Here is a 21687-nt window from a genome sequence, read left to right on the forward strand (position 1 = left end):
TTGTGGGACATATTATTTAGAAACTGTGACATTGTGCTAGGGATCCTCATTGTTACTGGGTTGATCATTGTTCCTAGGTCGTATTTGTAGACAAAATTAGGAAATACCAATTCTATTTTTATGAGGCAATTTATTATGCGTTCTTACTGATACTTTCAATTCAAATGCAGTATAACAAGATTTCAACTTAAACTCATCAGTCTTACCATCTGTATCTCTTTTCTTTCGTGCTAAAAAATGCAAGTTGTCAATAATATCAATATAATTACTCATTTACTTTATTCTGCAATACACTAACAACTGCTTAATGATAATACTAATACCACCATCAGCAATATGATTTCTTAGAAGCCATTTATATATTTTTGCAGTTCTTTTTGTCCTAAGGCTATATCTCACTAGGGATGTTTAGTCAAATTACTGTGTTTTAGTGTCACTTGATATTATCTCCGTGTGGTTATACCACCAACTGGTTATAGTTAGACACATTTGTTTTATTTCATCATTGCTCTTTAGGAATTTTTAAGAAAACAAATTTTGTTTAGTTTTCTTTTATGATTGCGTGCATTCTTTACAGTGTTCCAAAATAAAATTCTATAGACTGATACATTCAGGGAGATCTTACTGTATGCCTATCCTTTCTACTCTGTTCCTAGTGTTCCTTTATAGGTAGTCATTTAAAAAAATGTTGTATCTTTCCATTGCTTTTTTATGTAAACTACCTGTTCTTTCTGTCTATTAACTGACTGACTGATCTACCTATCCATCCATAATCATTTCCTCTTTTTAGATAAAGGGTAGGATTCCGTATGCACTTTTTTCTAACTTGCTTTTTTGCACTTAAAAATATATCTCCGCAACAGTATGTAAAGATATTTGTCTTCACTTTTTACAGCTTCAGAGAGCTCCATTGCTTGGTTGTAGCCTGATTTATTAAACCAGTTCCCTGTTGATGAATATTTTAGTATTTTTATTCTTCCGCTATTGCAAATAATGCTGTAGTATGTAGCCTGGAATATAAATATTTTCGTATCTTTGCCTGTGAATCTTTGTTATAAATCCTAGGAGAGAAATTGCTGGGTCAAAGAGCAAATACATCCTAATTTTACTAGGTAATGTCAAATTTGCTGCATCTCCTAGGAGCTGCATCATTTTGCATTCTCATCAAATGTGTGAGTGTGCCTGTTTCTCTACAACCACATCCACAGAATGTGCTGTCAAAATGTGGAATTTTGCAAAACTGATAGGTGAAAAATTATATCTCAATGTAGTTTTAATAAATTGAGGTATAAGTACCATCAGTAATATGTACAGATTTTCAGTGTACCCTTCCAGGAGTTTTCGCAAATATATTTAGGTGTGCAACACACACTCCTATCAGTATATAGAATGTTGCCGTCACTCTACAAAGTTCTCTTGTGTCCTTTTCCAGTCAATGCCCTGCTCCCCAGAGATAATCAATATTCTGATTTCTATCTCTGTATATTAGTTTTGCAAGTTTGTTAAGGTCGCGTAAATGGCATCATACAATATGTACGATTTTGCGTCAGGCTTCATTGGCTCAAAAAATTTTTTTGCAATCATCCATTTGTTGCGTGTGTGTGTGGCAGTTTCATATTGCAGAGTAATATTCCATTATATAAATATATCCCAGTTGTTTATTATCCTGTTGATGTTTGAGTTGTTCCAAAAATTTTACTATTATTAAGAAAGCAGCTATAAACCTATTTGACAAGTCTTGGAGAGATATTTCTTTTGGGTGAATATCCAGGACTGGAATTGCTGGATCATAAGAAACATAAATGTTTAACTTCACAAGAAACTACTGAACAGTTTCCAAAGTACTTGTACCATTTTGCATTTCTACTAGCAAGATAGGAGAGGTCTAGTTGCTCCACATCCTCTTCAACATTTGGTTTTAATCTTTTTAATTTTAGGCCTTCTAGTGGGCATATATTGATATTTCATTGTGATTTTAATTTGCCTTTCTTTGATGACTAAATTTTGACAATCTTTGGCTTTTATATATTCTCTTTTGTGAAATGTTGGTCAAAATTTTTTGGAGAGAAATGCTGCTTGTAGAAGTTCTTTATGTATTCTAAATATCAGTCCTTTGTGTCTCTCCATATCTCCCTCCTTACCCCTTCTCTCTCCCTCTCCCTCTTTCCCTCCTCCCCTCCCTCCCTCCCTCTTTTTTACTCACACATATACTTCAATTATTTTTTGACTCTTCATTGCCTTACTGGTATATTTTGATAAGCAAAAGTTTTTGATTTTGAGATTCATTTTTAAATTTTTTTTAATAGTTAAAGATTTTTACCTTCTAGGTAAACTTTCTCCTAGCCACAAATTACTGTTTCTTTTTCTACATTCTCCCATGTTTTCTTTCAGAATATTTATAGTTAACAGCTTTTATCTTTAGCTGAAATCATATTGACTTAATTTTTGTATATGGTTTGAGATATTGGTCAAGCTTCATTTTTTTCCCCACGTGAGTATTCAGTTAATACTGAAACATTTGATGAAAATGACTCCAATACCCATTGAATTTCACTGAGAATTTGTGAAAAACAGTGTAGGTTTATTTCTAGACTACTCCGTTTAATTGATTCATTAGTCTGGCTTTATGCTAGTAGCACACTATCTTCATTACTATGGTTTTGTAATTAGTTTTATAATCAGATAGCGTAAGTCCCAATTTTGTTATTTTTTAAACAAATTTGTTTTGGTTATTTTAGTTCTCTTACATTTCCATATACATTCTAGCACTGGATTTCAATTTCTACAAGAAAGATTCCTGGGATTTTGATTGGTATAGCATTAAATCTATAGATTGATTTGGACAGGTTAATTTTTTACAATATTGTCTTCCTATCCATCGGCATGGTAAATTTCTTCATCTTTTGGGTCTGGTTCAGTTCTTCTCAGCAATATTTTGTAGTGTTCAGTGTGGAAGTCTTGCATGTTTTTGGTTAAGTTTATTTCTTGATATATTATGCTATTAAAAATGTATCATTTAAAAAAATTTATTTTCCAGTTATTTATTGCTTATATATACAAAAACAGTTGATTTTTTGCATTGATCTTGTATTCTGAATCCCCGATATATTCACTTATTAGATTTAATAGCTTTTTTTTTGGTAGATTCATTAGGCTTTGTATAAACACAGTGATAATGTCCGCAAATAAATATAGTGTTATTTGTTCCTTTCAAATATGTATGCCTGTTATTTATTTTCCTTATCTTATTACTTTGGCTAAGACCTCTATTAAAATGTTGAATAGAAGTAGTGATAACATCTTTGAACATTTTTGTCTTGTTCCCGTTTTTAGGAGAAAGGGCTTATGCTCAATATGTCATTATTAAGTCTAATGTCAACAGGAGGATTTTATGTAGATGCTTTTTATCGGATAGAGGCAATTCTCTTCTGTCTCAGTTTGCCTAGTTGTTTTTTTAATCACAAAAGGGTAGGTATTGAATATTGTGAAATACTTTTTCTGCATTTATTGAGAAGATTGTATAATTTTGTTTTTAGTATGGTGAATTACATTGATTAATTTTCAAACACTAGCCAAACATGTATTCCTAGGATAAATCCCACATGGTCATGATGTATTATCCTTTTTATGCATTGATTCTTTTGCTAATATTTTGTTAAGGATTATCTTTTCTTATAATATCCTTCTCAGGGTTGGGTAATAGGGTTCTTATCAGCTTACTTATGGAGTTGGGAATTGTTTCCCAGTGTGCATTCATTTTTAGTAATAGTGTTGAAAATATTTTAAGTATTTATTGGCATATGAGTTTTTCTGAGGTGAATTTTCTTTGCATGTCATTAGCAAGTAATTTTATGAATAAAATTTTGATCTTTTACATGTTACATGGATAAAATGAGTTAACTGGCAGTATTTCTAGGCACTTTGAGAATCTTTCTTCTTATAATATAAGAAATTGGCTTACGGGTTTATATGTTTTTGTCTCTGTGAGCTGATTATGAGTTTATTCATGTGACATAGATCTTCTTTCAGATAGCAAACAAGTTGAGTTTTGGAGACCCAAGGCTGCAATTTGATTCCCCAATAGTCCCTACTGGAGATAACTCTAGGTGACAGATCATCAATTTATAGATGTGGACGTTTTAATTTCATTTCTTTATATTCTTCTTGATAGCATCTTTTAAATGCACAAATAAATTAAATTGAAAAATATAAAAAATTAAATTCATGGGCACTATTATATAGGAATTTTTGAAACATCCATCAAAGACAGAGAAGCTATTGATTGAAAGAGTTTTGCACTGAAAGCTGACCAGTGGCAGAAGGATGTGGCATGGGGGAGAGGAATCAGTTTGGTTTCAAGTGGTCAAATATGCAGTTTAGAAAGATCTCTTTGGCACAATGTGGAGGAAGGATTGCAGCAGGATGAGACTGGAGGCAGTTAAGAGGTCATAGAAATTGTTCAGGTGAGAGATGATAAGAAACTGAATTCTTATATTGGAAATGAGAATGAAGAGAAATCATATTGGACATATGTGGGACATATGTAGTAAAGTGATTTCAGGAGGGATGGCAGTAGGCTGTGAAACAGAAGTCAGTAGACATGTTTTCAAATTGTTGACATTCACTATCTTCCAGACTCTTGTCTGAGCAACAGCGGTCTCACAAAGTGATCCATAACAATGGAATTTTCTGAAGAAAACAAATTAGGAAAAAGCTGCATACTTTATACCCTTTTTGGAACTTACAATAGTCCTGTGGGTCTAGTGCCTATGTCTGCTTCTAGTTTTACATCCCTTCCGTCAGATAAAAGAGGGATTTGAGTATTTAGATTCTCTTCAAAGGAAAGTTTTCATGCATTGTGTGTTAGAGGTGAGTACTTGAGTCCTCCTAAGGGATCTCAGTCTTTCCTAAACTTTCTTTAAAGTTAATAGTTATCAAAATGACTTTTGTAGACTGGAGTTTAAGAATTTTTTTTTAAACCTCAGTTTAAGTGAAAACAAGTTTTGCTGGATACTGAAATATATTGGCATGAACTTATTTCCTGGCCATATGGATTATAAAATAAGCTGGGGTGTCGAGAATTAAATGAGATAATTTATGTAGAGTCCCCAGCATAATGGGCACATAGTAGGCATTCCGTAAATAGTAGCTATAGAACATAGATTCAGAAATCTTTAACTTAAAAGCCCGTAGCTACACACACGAATATGGGCGAAATTTTTCAGGAAGAGCGTATGGGGAAATAAAGAGAAAGACAAGGGTTTAAATCTGGGAAAATTTGGCATATTAGAACAGGAAGTGAGAATCTGGTGAAGGAGGGGAAAGCAATGGTCAGAGAGTTAGAAGGAGAGCAAGAATAGGCCTATCTTATGGAAGCCGACCTTTTAAGAAAGAAGGAGTGACCAGGCTGGGAAATGCTTTGGAGCAGTCAAAAAGTGTAAAGACTGACAAAGTAGTCAACTAGAAGTTCATTGGTGAGTTTAGCAACCCTGGATCCATCTTGAATTAGTAGAAAAAAGGGGAGGAAAAATTGGAAAATTCAAATTGAGTTTTCCTGAGGTTTCTGTTTTAGAGAAATCATATGCAGGGACTACAAGTAGGAGAGACAAAAAATTGGTTTGAAGGGCTATGTGATATTTTGAGAGAAAGAATACTTGTGCACCCCTTAAAACTGTTTGGTAATAGATAATTGGCGATAGGAACTTGGCAGCTCATGTGCCACAATCAAGCTTTAGGAGACATAAAGCTTCCTAATGAAAGGATCTCCTTGGATAAATCATCTCAAGGCAAGACAAAAATCATAAACCCGCTGACTTGGAGCTGCTCAAGGGCAGAAGCACCATCTTATTCATTTGTGTATCAAGGGACTATCACAGGACCTGTCACTTAGTTGATGCTTAAAAAGAAAGACTTAAAATTTAAAGAGATTTGGTTTGAAACTAGAATCAGAATTGTAACTTTATGGCTTATTCAAAATAGAATAATATGTCAGATTTAGGAATAGAAATACAGTGTTGAGGTCCTAATTTTTAGGAGTAGACAGTAGATGGAAGGTCTTGCTTGATCAAGGTCATTGGTGTTTAGATTTTTGCTTTGCTTTTTTAGGTTCTTCACTTCTTTATTATGAACTTTGGCTTTTACTAAGTTTTATGAGTAGAGACAAGGAAGTAGCCATGTGAGCTAAAGTGTAGTGCCTGACAGGGATAGGAATTTAAGTAAAAAAAAAAAAAATCTATGTCTAGTCTAAGTCTAAAAGTGGGAGACAAGAGACAGGTCAGTTTTTTAGGATGAATTTACCTCATAACATTATGATTTTGTTTAAAATTTTGTTTATAGAAGTGCAAATATCCTCCTTAAAAAGAGTTTTAATATTTGATTAGTTCAAGTATATTTTGAAATTAAAAAAAGACTGACAAATTTATATTTCCACCTTCAGTGTGAGAATTCCAGTTGCTACACATCTTCACCAAGACTTGGTATTGTCAGCTTGTTTTCTTAAATTTTAATCATCCTAATAGGGTGTACTGGCATCAAATTGATGTTTTAATTTACATTTCCCTAATGACCAATGATGTTAAGCATCTATTTACGCGCTTATTTGCCATCTGTATCTGTTCATCAAAACTTTTGTACATTTTTAAAAAATTGGCAGTTTTTTTTAAACTTTGATTTTGAGAGTTCTTCATATATTTCTGATACAAGTCTTTCATCAGATGATTTGAAAATATTTTCTCCCTGTCTGTGGCTTCTCTTTTCATTTTCTTAACTAGTTCTTTTGAATAGCAGAAATTTTAAATTTTGATGAAGTTGACCTTATCATTTTGTTATTTTATGGATCATGCTTTTAGAGTCATATGTAGGTTAAATGTACACCTACTATATATTCCAGCCATTCCAGTCCTAGGTATTTATCCAAGAGAAATGAATGTATACGTCCATTTAAAGACTTGTGCGTGAATTGAATGCAACTTTATTTGTAAGAACTCAAAACTGTACGTAATCCATATGTCCATCAACCAGTGAATGGATAAACAAATTATAGCATATCCATACAATTGAATACTACTCAGGAAGAAAAAGGAAATTACTATTGATAGATGACATAGTATGTATGGATCTCAAAATAATAATGCTGAGTGAAAGAAGCTAGACAAAAAAAGAGTACATATTATATGTTTCCATTTATGTAAAATTCCAGAAAATGCATGCTAATCTATAATGGAAGGAGGCAGCTCAGTGGTTGCCTGGGGACAAAGAGGTGAGTGGGAAGGGGTGTGAGGGACTTTTGAGGGTGATGGATATGCTCATTATTTTGATTGAGTGATAGCTTCATAAGTATATTTTTATGTCAAAACTTACCAAATTGTACACTTTAAATATGTACCTTTTACTGAATTCCAATATCTACCTTACTAGAACTGTAAATAAAATAATTTGCCAAAAAAATTGTTAATTATCCCTTAGAATCTTCTAGAAGAATGCAACACTTTAAAAAAGTAATATATATTTTCTAGCCATCCACTGAAGCTCTTCATATTCATCAGAGTGGCTATAACTCATCGTTGATAATAAAGAGATACAGAATAATCCATAGTGGGAAAATAATGTCTGTGTTCCTAGTAACGAATAAACAGAGAGAAAGAAAGCAAGCAAACACAAAAGAATGAAGAAAGATGAATTGTAACTTCTTAAAAAAAAAGATAATCAAAGAGGTAGTAAATGTGAGTGCTTTATAACTAATATACTGTTGAATAGAAATTAGAATCATAGGTACAGATGATTAGGAAAATGCAGGAGAAAATAGATATTTATGGTAAGGAATTACATTTCGTGAGAAGTTCACTTAGTACTAGCTTAATAAAGGAAGACATAGAGGCAGAGTAGAGTTGAATGAGAAATGGATCATTAACTATAACGAAGTGCTTGTAATGAACAGAGACAGATTAATGATGACAATGACAATGTCACTGGTGATAAATGCAAAAAGCAATTGTGCTTTTTATATATTCATGTTTTTTGAGTTCTTCCTAATTGCCCTTCTGTAGGCTGAATTTGTAGGGTTTTTTATTTTTTAAAAAATTTTCTGGTGTATGTCAGGAACTTCACTCCTGCAAGGATGATGATAATTATAATTACCAAATAATCATTAAAAGCCAGAAAGAACATAAAGAAGACACTATAAATACAATGATTTTTTGATATTTAAATTACTTTTGAAAAATTTTCAAAGTTTTATTAATTATCTAGCACACTTCTGGTTAATAAAATATATTCATGGAACAATTCACTTTCAGATATTGATTTAGCCATCTCAACGGTGTAGAAATATTATGAATTATCAATAGGTTTTCTAAATTCTACTGTATTGAGTTTATATAAATGAAAGCATTATTATTAACTAAGTATAAACTGAAAAATATAATAGAAGTTATCAAAAATGAAATATTATATGTAATGTTAAATTACAGTGAGTTTTTAAGCAAACATTTTTCATCTTATTATGAGTAATATATGATGAATTTAGAGAATTTGAAAAAATACAAAAATACAGAAATAAAAAATCTTAGCTACTATCCCACCATTTAAAGATAACCACTGCTGACATTTTCACATATTTCCTTCTAGTCTTTTTCCTTGTTCACGATGTATAAGAATTCTAAATATATAAATTATAAGCATGTGTTTAGCTTCATTCTGTGTATATACTTGTGTACACTGGCCGCTTCATGTAGTATATAAAGTAACAACCCACTTCTCTTGGAAATATAAATTGGTATACTTTTCTTGGGAGACAATTTTGTGTGTATGTCAAAAGCCTCAATATATTCATATTTATCCATGTATGGGAATTTGTTCCTCTAAAATAACTAATGATGCTCACAAGTATTTATGTATGAGTTGTACATCACAGCACTATATAAAAACAAATAAATGAAAAACAAAATTAAAGTAACACTAATAAGTCATTAGCTGATCAACTGTTTTATTCATCCAAGAGACTACCATGTAGTTGTGGAAACTTATTTTTGAACAATAGTTAATACTCTGAGGAAATATTAATAGATGAATATAATTTAATTTATATTTATTAATATAAATACAAATATTACATATTAATGAAACAATATATAAGTTAAATATGCACAATATGATCTGTGTGTACACGTGTTATGTATCTGCATAATCTCGGTCTGGCTTTTGGAACCGAAGTTGTATACAATGGAGCAAAATAATAAGAGCATAGTTTCTTCAAAGCATGTGACTACCATACAAAACCTGCTTTGCTACCTTCAGAAACCTTATGTGAGAGACACAAAGTGCTAGCTGGCTATCTTCTCTCTCTCTATCATGGTAATTTCTAAGTAGAGGAATTGCAGGTGATGCTTATTTTCTCTACTATTTTTTTGTATCTTCCAAATGTTTTATATGTAACCTTTCGTAAGCAGAAAAATAATAAAGATTGTAAAAATTTACATAGTAAGAATTTCCTCCTGTTATTAAACTAATTGAAAACATGATTTTTATGGTTGTCTTACATCCCAGTATATTGCTATATGGTTTATTTTATAAATGCTCCAGTAGTGTCATTTAAAGACTTTTTATTTTGTTTTTTTTGCTGTATTTTAAACAATGCAATCAAGATCATTAATATGGGTTAAACATTGTTTTGGATTATGTCATTACTCCTAAAATTTTTTATGAGGAGCTCTGACTCCTAACTCTCAGCTGGGAAATACATGTTGTTAGAGTATAGTTTTAATGAAGAAAAAGTAATAAAAATATTTAGCTATATTTAAGCCCCTGACCACAACTCTAGTTAGCTGTACTAAGAATGTGCATTATTGGTCATTTGGATGAAAGGTGGTTGAAGAATGCAAATCCATGTGCCCCACTAATGGAGGGTCAGCTCTGTCATATCTATAATGATACCATTCTTCATTGGCTTAGAAACTCTAGTTAAGCCTTTGGGGAAAAAACAATTCTGGTACAGTCTTGTGTTTTTTGGAAGTCTATAGCTAACAGAATTGCTGGCAAAGAAACTTTACACTTAGAAAAGTCACACAAATGAACAAAACTTACAGTTATTTCAAACAGTTTAATGAAATGATTTTCTTCTTATAGATTTGAAGAACTTAGTACCATTTTGTTGCAGTACTTTCAAGTGTTCACAATTATATGGTGAAGCTATGAAAGAGAAAGCTACCACTAGACTACATTTATCAAAATAAAGAGTAAATTGCCCTTGAAAAATAACCTTAATTTTTGTGTAGAATATTTTGGTGTTTATATAATAATTTCTAATGAGTTTGTTGACCTCAATGTCAGTCTTTGGAATATAATGGAAAAATATGAATTAACAAGTTTCAATTATAGAAAAAAACAGCAATAATTTCTTCATTTATAGGTTATTCTCATTCTCATAATTGTAGCACATATATTTAGAAATATGCTTAATGCTTAATTTCTATCTCCCTGGAAAATATGGTAAGTAGATTATGGCAGAGATTATACTTGCTTTTCAATATCCAATATCCATTACTAAAAAGCTCATATTTCACTGGTCACCTTGCTCCCTATCTAAAAGATAATATTCACCACTCTCTTGTAAATAGGTGTGGCCATGGGGCTTAGAGTTGGCAAATGAGATGTAAGCAGAAATGTGTGTGTGTACTAAGAAGTCCCTTTAAAAGGCAGAGGAATACCTTTCTGTATTTTTTTTGTCCATCCACCCGGTTAGGATGAATGTGATGGCTAGAGCTGTAGCTGTTCTGAACTTGAGAGTAGAACCTCTGTGCAGTAGAGCAAAAAAGCAAGAAGCCTAGATCCACGCTACCGTGTCACCTCCACATAAATCTTGTTCTGTCTACCTTTAGGATTATTGCTAGACACAAAAATAAACTTTTTTGATTTAAACTACTAATATTCCAAGTCTTTGTTACCAGAACTAAAATAAATCCACATTTTTCATAGGTCTAGGGTAAGCCTTCCTCTTTGTATATTACGAATATTTGTTAGACATATGTTATTTATATCATTAGATGTCTATAAAATATATAACTGTGATATTTTATTCCATTTTATAGTTATTATAAGTAGAAGTGTAAAAATATTATCCATCATAAGCCAGAGATCTTGAGACACTAAAAATATTGCTTTGTGGTGATGATATATTCTTAGATGATGATAGGCACTGGGAGAAGTACTAAGTCCACACCCTCACCAACACAAAAATTAAGCAGCAGTTATCAAATAGCCCCTCAGATACAGCATCATGGTAAACATATTTGATTTTGTCTAATAGCCATTAGGTTGTCACTGCTTATTGAAGATTTGAGTTCTCTTCTAGTCCTTGCTGTTCAGATAGATGCTAGAAAGTAACTTGTGGAGCAGGAATGTCACAGCTCTAGAATTTAAGCTTAGTATTATGTTATGTTTGCATGTTGTTTTTATGATCTATCCATTTATATAACCAAGACATCTGAACATAGCTTAAAAATGACAATTATAGTTTTTAAATTATTACCAAATTGTGTATGAAACAGAATGCCTCCTTTATTCTGAGGTTCACTTATTCCAAAATGGAACCATTGTCAGAAAAGCTATATCAAAATATCTAAGTCAAATCGGTCTTGAGAAAATATACTTCTTTGGAACCATGGAGGTAATATTCTGACAACACTGGGTTACAAAATACAGTGCAACTTGCCTTTCTTTAGTACTGAACTATGTGTGGTAGCTCATCACACCCTTTCTTTCCACTAATAGAGCCCCTTTTTCCTATGAGGAACCTATTCCATGTGGACTCCAGTGGGCCCAAGCTGAAAACATCCAAACTTGTGCTTGGTCTTTATGATTGGTTTAAGATAGAGCATGTCACTCAATCTGGGAAAATTAGAATTCTCACCAGGCCTTTTCTGCCCTTGAGAAATATGCTCCCTTTTCCTTAAGGATTGCAAGCTCCAAGGCCATGTAGTCCTTGAGCATCCAGTGCCCATTTTGCCAATTGAGCTGGTCTGAATGTGAAGCTAAAGCGGAGGAAAGCAGAGCCAAGATGTGAAGAGACAGAACAAGGAGTTATAATGTCATTTAAGTACCTGGATCAATATGTACACCTGAACTTTCAGTTACATGGAAAGAGATTTCTTTTTTACTTAGGCTCATTTAACTTGACTTTCTATCAGTTGCAGCTGACAGAGTCCTGACTAATGAAGCTTCTTTCTTATCATAGAGAAATTATTAGACAAGACATATAGTACATGAAGTGGCGGAAGATAGGTGTGCTTTGTTTAGCTGATAAATCTCTCAGACATTTTATAGTTGAATTTTCTGAGACCTCACTATCTTTGTTTCTTGGGACCCATTCAGCCTTCCACTTAGTTGCTCTTTGTCAGGCACTGTACAAATGAGCAGATGCACCAGGATGTTGTGGGGCAAAGCCTTTAGTTTCATGAAGTGTTTTCATTCTCTCCAACTAAACAATTTGAAGAAGGCTATTTTATCATAGCTGACTGGATTAGTTGTTTTCACCACTGCCAGGAAGTGGTGAGGGCACCTATAGTGAACATTGGTTATTTCCATTGGACTGGAATCCCTTTACCTCTTTTTCCGGTAAAATGTCTCATTTCTTCCTCTCTCCGCTGGTTCACATGGGGAGGCCAATTCAGTATTCCATTGTCCGGGCCAGGGATGAAAATATACTTTAGACTTGGCCCATTGTAGTATCTCATTGTCCTGGACATTCAGTTTGTTCAAGGCTGACCATATTTAACCTAAACTGGGCCAGTCAGAGTCATACCTTGATGTTTTCTTTCTTTTTTTTTTTTTAATTTTTTGTTTATTGCAGTAACATTGGTTTGTAACATTGTATAAATTTCAGGTGTACATCATTATACTTCTATTTCTGCATAGATTACATCATGTTCACCGCCCAAATACTAATTACAACCCATCACCACACACACGTGCTGAATTATCCCTTTCGCCCTCCTCCCACCCCCCTTCCCCTCTGGTAACCACCAATCCATTCTTTATGGATGCAGGATGAGAGACTCTCTTTACTTTGGAGTTACCGAGACCAGTATAATTTTGAAGCTCTTTGTAGCCACGCCTCCACACCTCACATTTTCTACCCTCCCTATTAACTTACTACCACCAAATGGAGAAAGCTTCTCTGCAAGAGGATGAAACTAACATCCATAAAATGGTAGAACTCAGAGTTGAAAAAAATGCTAACTGCATCATCAGAGTCAACAGGGTCAGCATATGTGTGTGCGCTTTGTAATTATAAGTGCTAATAATATACACAATTTTTTTTAAGTTGCTGTGGCTTGGGTGTCTGTCTTCTCTAATAAGATATATTTGTGAGTTCAGTACTTGAATAGTTAACTATTTGGTAACAAACATATGAGCATCAGCACGAGAGTGAGTGTGGGTATATATATGTGTGAACACATTTTTATGTGTGTAAGTCTAGTAAAAGCTGGATATCTTTGACAAGTACATTAGATAGAAAGGGAAGACTAATCTTTCTAAACTCTATATTCAAAACTGAGTTATGGATGATCTTTCACCTTCTTGTAATTGCTTAAAAATATTACAGTCTCTGTAAGTAGTTGCTGATTTGAACCCCAAGGGGAAAGAAGTTTGAAAATGCTTTAGGCTTCTTGACATGATAACATGAGTTAAGCAAGCCAGAATGTTTGCAAAGTGCTATGAATTTGCTAATGTTTCTTTTGCTGCTTAATTTTAAGGTCAAAGGCTTTGGTTATATTTTAATGAATAGTTGAAATGGTGTTGGAATAGCAATGAAAATGGTACGTGAGGGAAATAAAATGCCAATAATGCTGATGCCATTTTTTAAACTTGCTTATAGTGGAATTTTCATGTTGAAAAAATCTGCATGCCATAAAAAAAAAGTCCAGTGATGAACTAAATCATAGGACAGAGGAAACTAATAACACTGTCATAAGACACTGCTCATATTTACAGGCACTCCAGGCATCATGTGTTTACCTTGCAACTTTTGAAATGCTGACTCCTCAAGTGCAGTATGAGAGTCAGGAGGAAGAAGGAGCCAGAGCCCTATATGCCCTGTTTGCTGCCTCTTTGGTCACATGTTAGGGAACAAGGAGGGTTCTTGTTTTCATTTATTGGCTTTCAACTCTGACCTAAGCATACAAAATTTTCCCCTTTCCCTCCTTACTGTGGCTTCTTCCTCTACCAGGACAAATGGGCTTCACTGAAGATGATCTTAGGAGTTGTAACTACAGACACTATGCCAGTTACTAATTTATTGCCTCTCAGCTGGAAGCCCACATCCCTTTACCTATTTTGTGATACTGTAGTTGGACCCTCAGACTTTGTTTTTTCTTGTTCAGCTGGCTTGAGTTAGGCTCTGCTAACAGGGGACACTGGAGGGAGATGGCAAGCCTGAGGGAGGGTGAGTAGATTTTTCTAGTTTTTGTTTTTGCTGTGTAGTGACAAGCCTATTGGCATGTAATGGGTCCTGGAAGTGTCAGCGGCTTGCATGATTCTGTAGTAGTGAGTGGTCTCTGGGAAGTTTCTTCCTGATCAGAGCAGTAGATGGCATATTTCTTCAGTAGTTCATCATCTCCACAGAAGTCTTTCAACCTTAATGTGGACTTTCTTTTCTAAGTTTCTAAGTTCCTTCTTTGATGACATTTTCCTTAGCCCTAGCGAAGTATATTAATTTTCTGTGGCTGTGTAACAAATTACCACGAATCTAGCAACTTAACACACATTTACTATCTCATGATTTCTGTGGGCTAGGAGTCTAGCCGTGGTTTAGATGGATCTTCTGCTCTGGGTATTGCAGACTGAAATCAAGGTATCAGCTGGGCTGTGTTCTTGTCTGGAGACTCAATTGGGGAAGAATCATCTCTCAGGCTCCTTCAGATTTTTGGCAGAATTCATTTCCTTGTGGCTGTATGAATCAGGGCCCCAGTATCTTATTTACTGCTGGCTGGAGGCCACCCTCGGGTCCTAGAGAACAATAGTTCTCTGCCATGTGGCTCTTTCCATAAGCAGATCACACATGGCTGTTTGCTTCTTCAAGGCCAGCAGGAGATGTTCTTGCTGCAGTCTGCTAAGGTGAAATCCTATGTGTCATAACCTAATCAAGAGAGTAATATCCCATCATGTTTTCCTTATAATGTTGGTTAGAAGTAAGTCACAGGTTTCACTTAAGCTCAAGAAGGAGAGCTTCAAGGGTGTTACCCATTGTGGTCACTTAGAGTATGTCTCCGCAGAGTGGTTGCTGCTTCCTGACATTGCTGCCTCTGAAACACTGTAGGGTTCTCTTTTACCCCTTTTAGTAGTAACCAACTTTTACTTATTTAATAGTTCTTTATATTAAGTTTTACTTGTTGAAATTACTAGTGTGTTTTCTGTCCCACGATGAGACCCTGAATGATACAGGCTCTATCCTTGGCATGTCCTCACTGTTACCTACTAATTTAGTAGGCTCACTCATAAAGTTAACCTATTTTTATCACTGAGGACCCAAAACTCTGGGCCTTGCCCTTAGGGGAAGAGCTGAATACTTTACTGATGGAATCAGAAAGGTAGGAAGAGTTAGGATAAAAAACATTCTGTTCATGACATTTACCTGGTGCGATGTAATATTGAGCTAATTTTTGATAACAGGGCTACCTTTGTGCAGGCCTCCATTCTCCTCTTTTGCCTAGAGGGCAAGCAGGACCAAGTTAGTTGGGGGTTCTGGAGGGCATTTGCCCTTTCAGTGTGATAAATTAGTTAGCTATTAAACTAAATGTTTCTTGACTTTCAAAATGAGAACATTAGGATGGTCCTTTAACATATTTATTTGCCTTTTGTGAAGGTAGTCAAGGTCTGCTGGATTTGTGATGTGCTAAATGAATGTTTAGCTGAGGTGCTCAGGTAGTTTTATTGGTAAGGTTAGCTACAAAAATGAAGGCGTGAGGTTATTGGAGGACAACATGACATCCGTTAAATTAAATACCTATTAAATTTTCTGAATGGTGGAAAGGATTTCTTAAAAGCCAAGAGGGAATGAAGCCTTCCAAAAAGTGAAACAACCTGACACTTAGTTTAAGCGTTTTCTTCCTGTTGAAAAGATTTCTTTTGACACTATTTCTAGACGTGCTTTGCAGCAATTGCAAACAGCTTGTGGATGCTGATGAAAATAAAACAAAGATGAGGAAAAGAGAAATAACTAGGCTATTTCAAATAGTAGGAGCTGATATCATCATTTCTTTTCTTACTTTTTCTACTTTGATTTTGCCAAAGTGGTATACATCAATCCTGCTTTGCATTTTTCCTTTATACCTACCATCCAGACTTTCAAAAACGAAATCTTGTGAGGTTAATTAAAGAATAAATCAGTCAAAATGCATCAAAAGAGGCCTAAAAACACTACTCAGAGGTACTCTGTTTTTGAAGAAAACGTATGTTTTAAGATGGTAAAATGATTATAAGCCATATTCAACAACAGAGCCATATTAACCCTTTAGAGACATGGTCAAATTTTAATTATCTTGGGCTATGGGCAAAGCAATGAAGTGCTAGTGTTAGTATGGACCTCATCTTGATTTATGAATTTTAAATCATTGAGAAACAAGTAACTTACTTTTAGCCTTGGAATATTAGATTTTATTCTATTTTAAAAATATTCCAAACCACTGGTTAAATTCAAGGGCGTATCCTTTATCTATATAACTTATACATGTTTGTTCCTCTGACTTGCTTTTCACTAATAAGAGTATTTCTGAATTGCAAAGAAATGGTGACTCAATTATATAAATACTTGCACATAAAGGCTCAGAAAGCAGAATTCATGTGGCATTATTTGACCCAATTAAGAAGGATATATAGAAGTTCTTCAGAATAGAGAGACCTCCACCATAGTCTAGACTTAACTACCCAAAGAGGAAATCTGAAGTCTCTTTATTAGCCTTTTGTCCAGGACCATATGACAGAGCATGTTACAGATGACCCTGTGCTGGTAATTTAAGTAAGAATTTCTAATGCTAGTGAATCAGTTCAAGGTGAACATTTTACACGTAGGAGTCTTCATACAAGTGTCACAGTGTGTGCCAGCTGAAGCACAATGAAGATCCATTCCTCTGGCAGGGCTTCTCTCTTTCGCATGCACCTCTTGTCTATCTGTTGTTTTAAATTGGGCCAATAAGGCCATCGAGAAGAAGAAAAGTACTATGTTAACATTTGGACTTCAGACGTATATAGATATACCTGATGGATGTGTGGGGTTGATTACACAGTTGACAGAAACCAGATTACCAAGAGACTAGTGAGAAAAAGTTTATCATAGAACAAGAAGGAATTTGGTCTGGGGTGCTGGACTCAGCTGCAGAGCTTAAGTTCAAAGTTATTTGGCATATAACATGGCAGCTAATATTGAAACCTATACTTACTTAGGCATCTTGCTGGCTGGTATGTACTCTTGGAATGAAAAGGATGACATGTATGAATTTAAAGATCTGTCTCTATAAATTCTGTATCACTTTAGGGCCCAAGTTACCTTTTGAGTTATCCCAATATCCCCCCCTTCCCCCAATTTTGCATAGAGAGAGATAGTTTCCTTAAACTTCACGGTCTGCAGGCATATGGAGGGATCAGCAGTTTTCTAGATAGTCCAGTTTTATGGTGGTGTTAGTAGCTTGGCCACTGGAAGCAGAGTTCTGGCTTAAGGAGGACTGAAGTGGCACGGGAGGTAGACTGTAGGCTTGAAAGCCAAATTAACAATCTGTAAGAAGTACTCATCATAGACACTTCTATGGAATTCCTTTTGGTAATTTCTACAAATACTTGGAAAAGGGAGACTCCACAAAGAATTGGGCTTCCTATTTGAGTATGGGGGCTCAGAACATTAGGTTTAGGTCTCTGAAAACTAAATTTTTGGAGTCAGAAAAATAAATTTTCTACTAGAAAATTACATTTTCTTAATCGCAAACAGGCATAACTGTTAGTGTGACGTCATTTATATCTAAAGCTTCATGAAATCTGGAGGGTCCTGGTTAAAATGCACAGTAACAAAACCAATTTAAAAGTCAAAGACCTAGCAAAATATTGGTAATGTCTTAATTTCTTAATCACATAGGAGCATCTGATATGGAAAATCTAATATAAAAATGAAAGTAAATGTTCTGGTTAAAAAAATATCTTCAATCCAGTGAGAAAGGTACAGGCTATTTAATCAATAATGGAGGAAAGCAAGCCACCAACCAGAAGAAAATTAAAATGGACCCCATTTCACAGTATATACAAAAATGAATTCCAGGTGTAATAAAGATGGAAATTTGAGAAAAGAAATCTTGGAGAAAAAAATTCTAGAATCCTACAAATATGAGGAGGTAAGGGACAACTTCTGCATCAACACTAAAAATCCAGGTGCTGTAAAAGAGTGAGAATCAAGTAAAACTACGATTCTATAAAAGCGAAAAAGATTTGATTGACAAATTGTACTCTAAAGAAAGTTAAGAAATCAGAGATGTAGAAAAGAGTTGTTTGTCATGCTGATGACAGATGAAGGGTTATTATTTAATATAGAGAAGCTCTTACAAATTGACGACGAGAAAATGACAAACAACCCGTAGAAGAAGTGACAAAGAATATGAGTAAAAAATGCAAAGAAGAGCAAATCTGAATGGCCAATAAAAGTGTAATCTCAAATTCTTTGACAGTAAAATACAGCGTAAAGTCACAATGAGCTATCATTTATATTCATCAAACTGACCAAAATTTCAAATATAACTATTATAGAGGGAACATGGGGAATAGGTATCCTCTTATATTGCTGATGGAAATATGAAGTGTTTCCATGTTTTTGGAAGACAGTTTGGCGACATAAAGTAAAATTTAAAAATGTATATGTCATTTAAACCAGCAATTCCACAACTGGAAATCTAGCACATAAAAATAAATATACCAAATTTTAAGGACATATGCAAAAGGATGTTATTCTAGCATTGATGGAAACAAAGTGAGTGCCATTAGAGGGAAAAGGCTGAGCATATGTTAAATAGCCATACAAGAAAATATTACAAAGAATTAGAAGGAATACATTTGAATTGTACCAGCCAGTCCATGATTTGTAGTCGACATAGGATTATAGGAGTATGGAGAAAAATATGGAAGAAATAGATTTTTAACATGGTTCCCCTTGGAGCGAACAAGCATGTGAGGTGGGGTGCTATTGTAGGGGTATGGGGGCTTACTATAATCAAAACTGAACACACGAGGTAATTCCTTTTATATAAAATAAGGGCTATTAATATTTATGTAAATGCACGTGCATGTGTATCCACATGTTTGTATGTGTATCCGTACAAACACATATGACAGAATGATCACCGACTTGCTCAGCTTGCTCAGATTGGTGGGAGATCAAATGACTTTTGATTTCTTTATATTTGTCTATACTCTGAAATATTTACAACAAGCATGTATTATTTGTATAAATAACCCTATTTTCACTGTGTGAAAAACGGAAAGAATCTGTCCAGTTTTGTGAGCATTGTTTATCTTTAAATTGGTCATAGAAAGTCAACATATAATACTCATGTCAGAATTGGCTTTTTAGTTTTTCCTTTCACTACTTACACTGTATTTTTCAATGATGGTGATTTGGTCTGCACACTACAGGGGTCCTCATGCCTGCTCATGGGAGAAATAAAATGACAGTTTAAAGTAGAACTGTGAGAAAAGTGCTTATTTTAAGTAGATGTTGTATTTATTCTTTGTGAAAATAATTGAAACTTTAGCTTTGTCTACATGATACTGTGGAAATCAGAAATTATGGGCTTTGAATTCTTTCCCTGACATTAGTCGTAGAAATATACATAACAAGTTTATTTAACAGAAATCCTTGTAAGATCCAAACACCGGGGTTGCCACCACCTTTGTTATTAAAGATAAAAAGATAAGGAAAGAAAGACTGGAAGATATTTTACATCTGGTGACCACAGAAATATGATGTTCAAAGAGCTGGTGTCACAAATGTTTTTTAAGACTAAGCCAAGTGTACTAGTCTGGGTTCTCCAGAGAAACAAAGTCAATAGGAGATTACAAATATATGTATGGATTCATTATAAGGAAGTGGCTCACACGGTTATGGAGGCTAAGTCCTAAGATCTAAAGTCAGCAAGCTGGAGACCCTGTAATGCTGATGGTATAAGTTTCAATCTGAGTCCAAAGCCAGGAGAAGACCGATGTCCCAGCTGCAAGACAGGCCGAGCAAGCGAATTCTCCCTTACTCGGCCTTTTTTGTTCTATTCAGGCCTCCAATAGATTAGATGAGGCCCATCCTCACTGGTGGGGACAACCTGCTTTACTTAATCTACTTTGAAATGTTAATTTCATCCAGAAACACTCTCGCAGACAAATCCAGAATAATTTTTAACCAACTATCTGGCCATCTTGTGGCCCAGTCAAACTGACACATAACTTTAACCATCATACCAGGCTTACTCTGGGCTCTGGCTTTAGACTGCTTTTGTTCCAATCTTGATCCTGCTAATTTACTGTGTGATATTGCATAAGTTACTTGATCTCTTTACTCTCCAGTTTCCTCATCTGTAAAAGGGAGGATTGAATGAGATAGTTCATGTAGTCCTCAGAACATTGCTTGACCTTTTCTATGCACATAATATATGCTAGCTGTTATTGTTATTATTATCATTATTATTATTACTGTGCTTATTATCATTGTCATTTACAAGATCATTACCCAATGTTTACTGATGGTTATACAGAAGAAACAGGGCTTAGAAATGTTGTAGTTTAATCACTAAACTTATGAACTGAGTTTTTTATAAGAAACTGTTTCTGTACCTAAACTATGAAATGTATTTTATCTAATTGAATTTGCTTACTTATATTGTAAAATGAGCTTATTATTTTTGTGTTGATTTATCCCATCACCATATATAGTGTAGAAAATTTTGCTCGTTAGAAAAACTCAGATCCAGTGGGTTTAGCTTTCTTCCTGCAGAATGGCAAAGTGCGATTAAATAAAGCACACCTCCAAATAAGTCAACTCCTAATACGATAGGAAGACTGACTTTCCCACAATACTACATCATGGGGGAGTACAGTGGATGGAGTCATAGGAAATTCAATATTTTGTCTGAATTAGTGTCGCTATAATAAAATATTAAACTACTGTTGATTTAATATCATGATGTTCAATGCTGAGATCAGAAATGTAACTGTGATTTCAATTACCACTTTAATACAGGCATCAATAATAAAGGGAGGCTCTGGAATCAGATCATGTGGGTTCCAGTATTGGTTTCTTTCAACTGCCAACTAGTGACATTAGAGAAATTATTAATTTCTCTAATCATTGTTTATCTGTAAAATTAGAACAATACCTTCGTCAAATGTTGTAAGGTTTAAATAAAATAATTCGTTTAAGTACTTTGAGTAGTGGCTGTAACAAGGTAAGACACTCAAATGTCTTCTGTTATCTCTGTTAGTAATATTGATATTATTGTTAGTACTCCTCTGATCCCATATTCTTTCAGATTAGTGTATTTAACTGCCTCCTAAATATATCTATTTTCATGCCCTATAGGCATTTCAAATTTAATGTGTCTAAAAGTAAATATATTCCCTCCTCTCCTAATCCTTCACTCATTTTTTTCCCCTTATCTCAAAAAATGACCT

This window comes from Diceros bicornis, chromosome 10, assembly GCF_020826845.1.
Source record: "Diceros bicornis minor isolate mBicDic1 chromosome 10, mDicBic1.mat.cur, whole genome shotgun sequence".
NCBI lineage: Eukaryota > Metazoa > Chordata > Mammalia > Perissodactyla > Rhinocerotidae > Diceros > Diceros bicornis.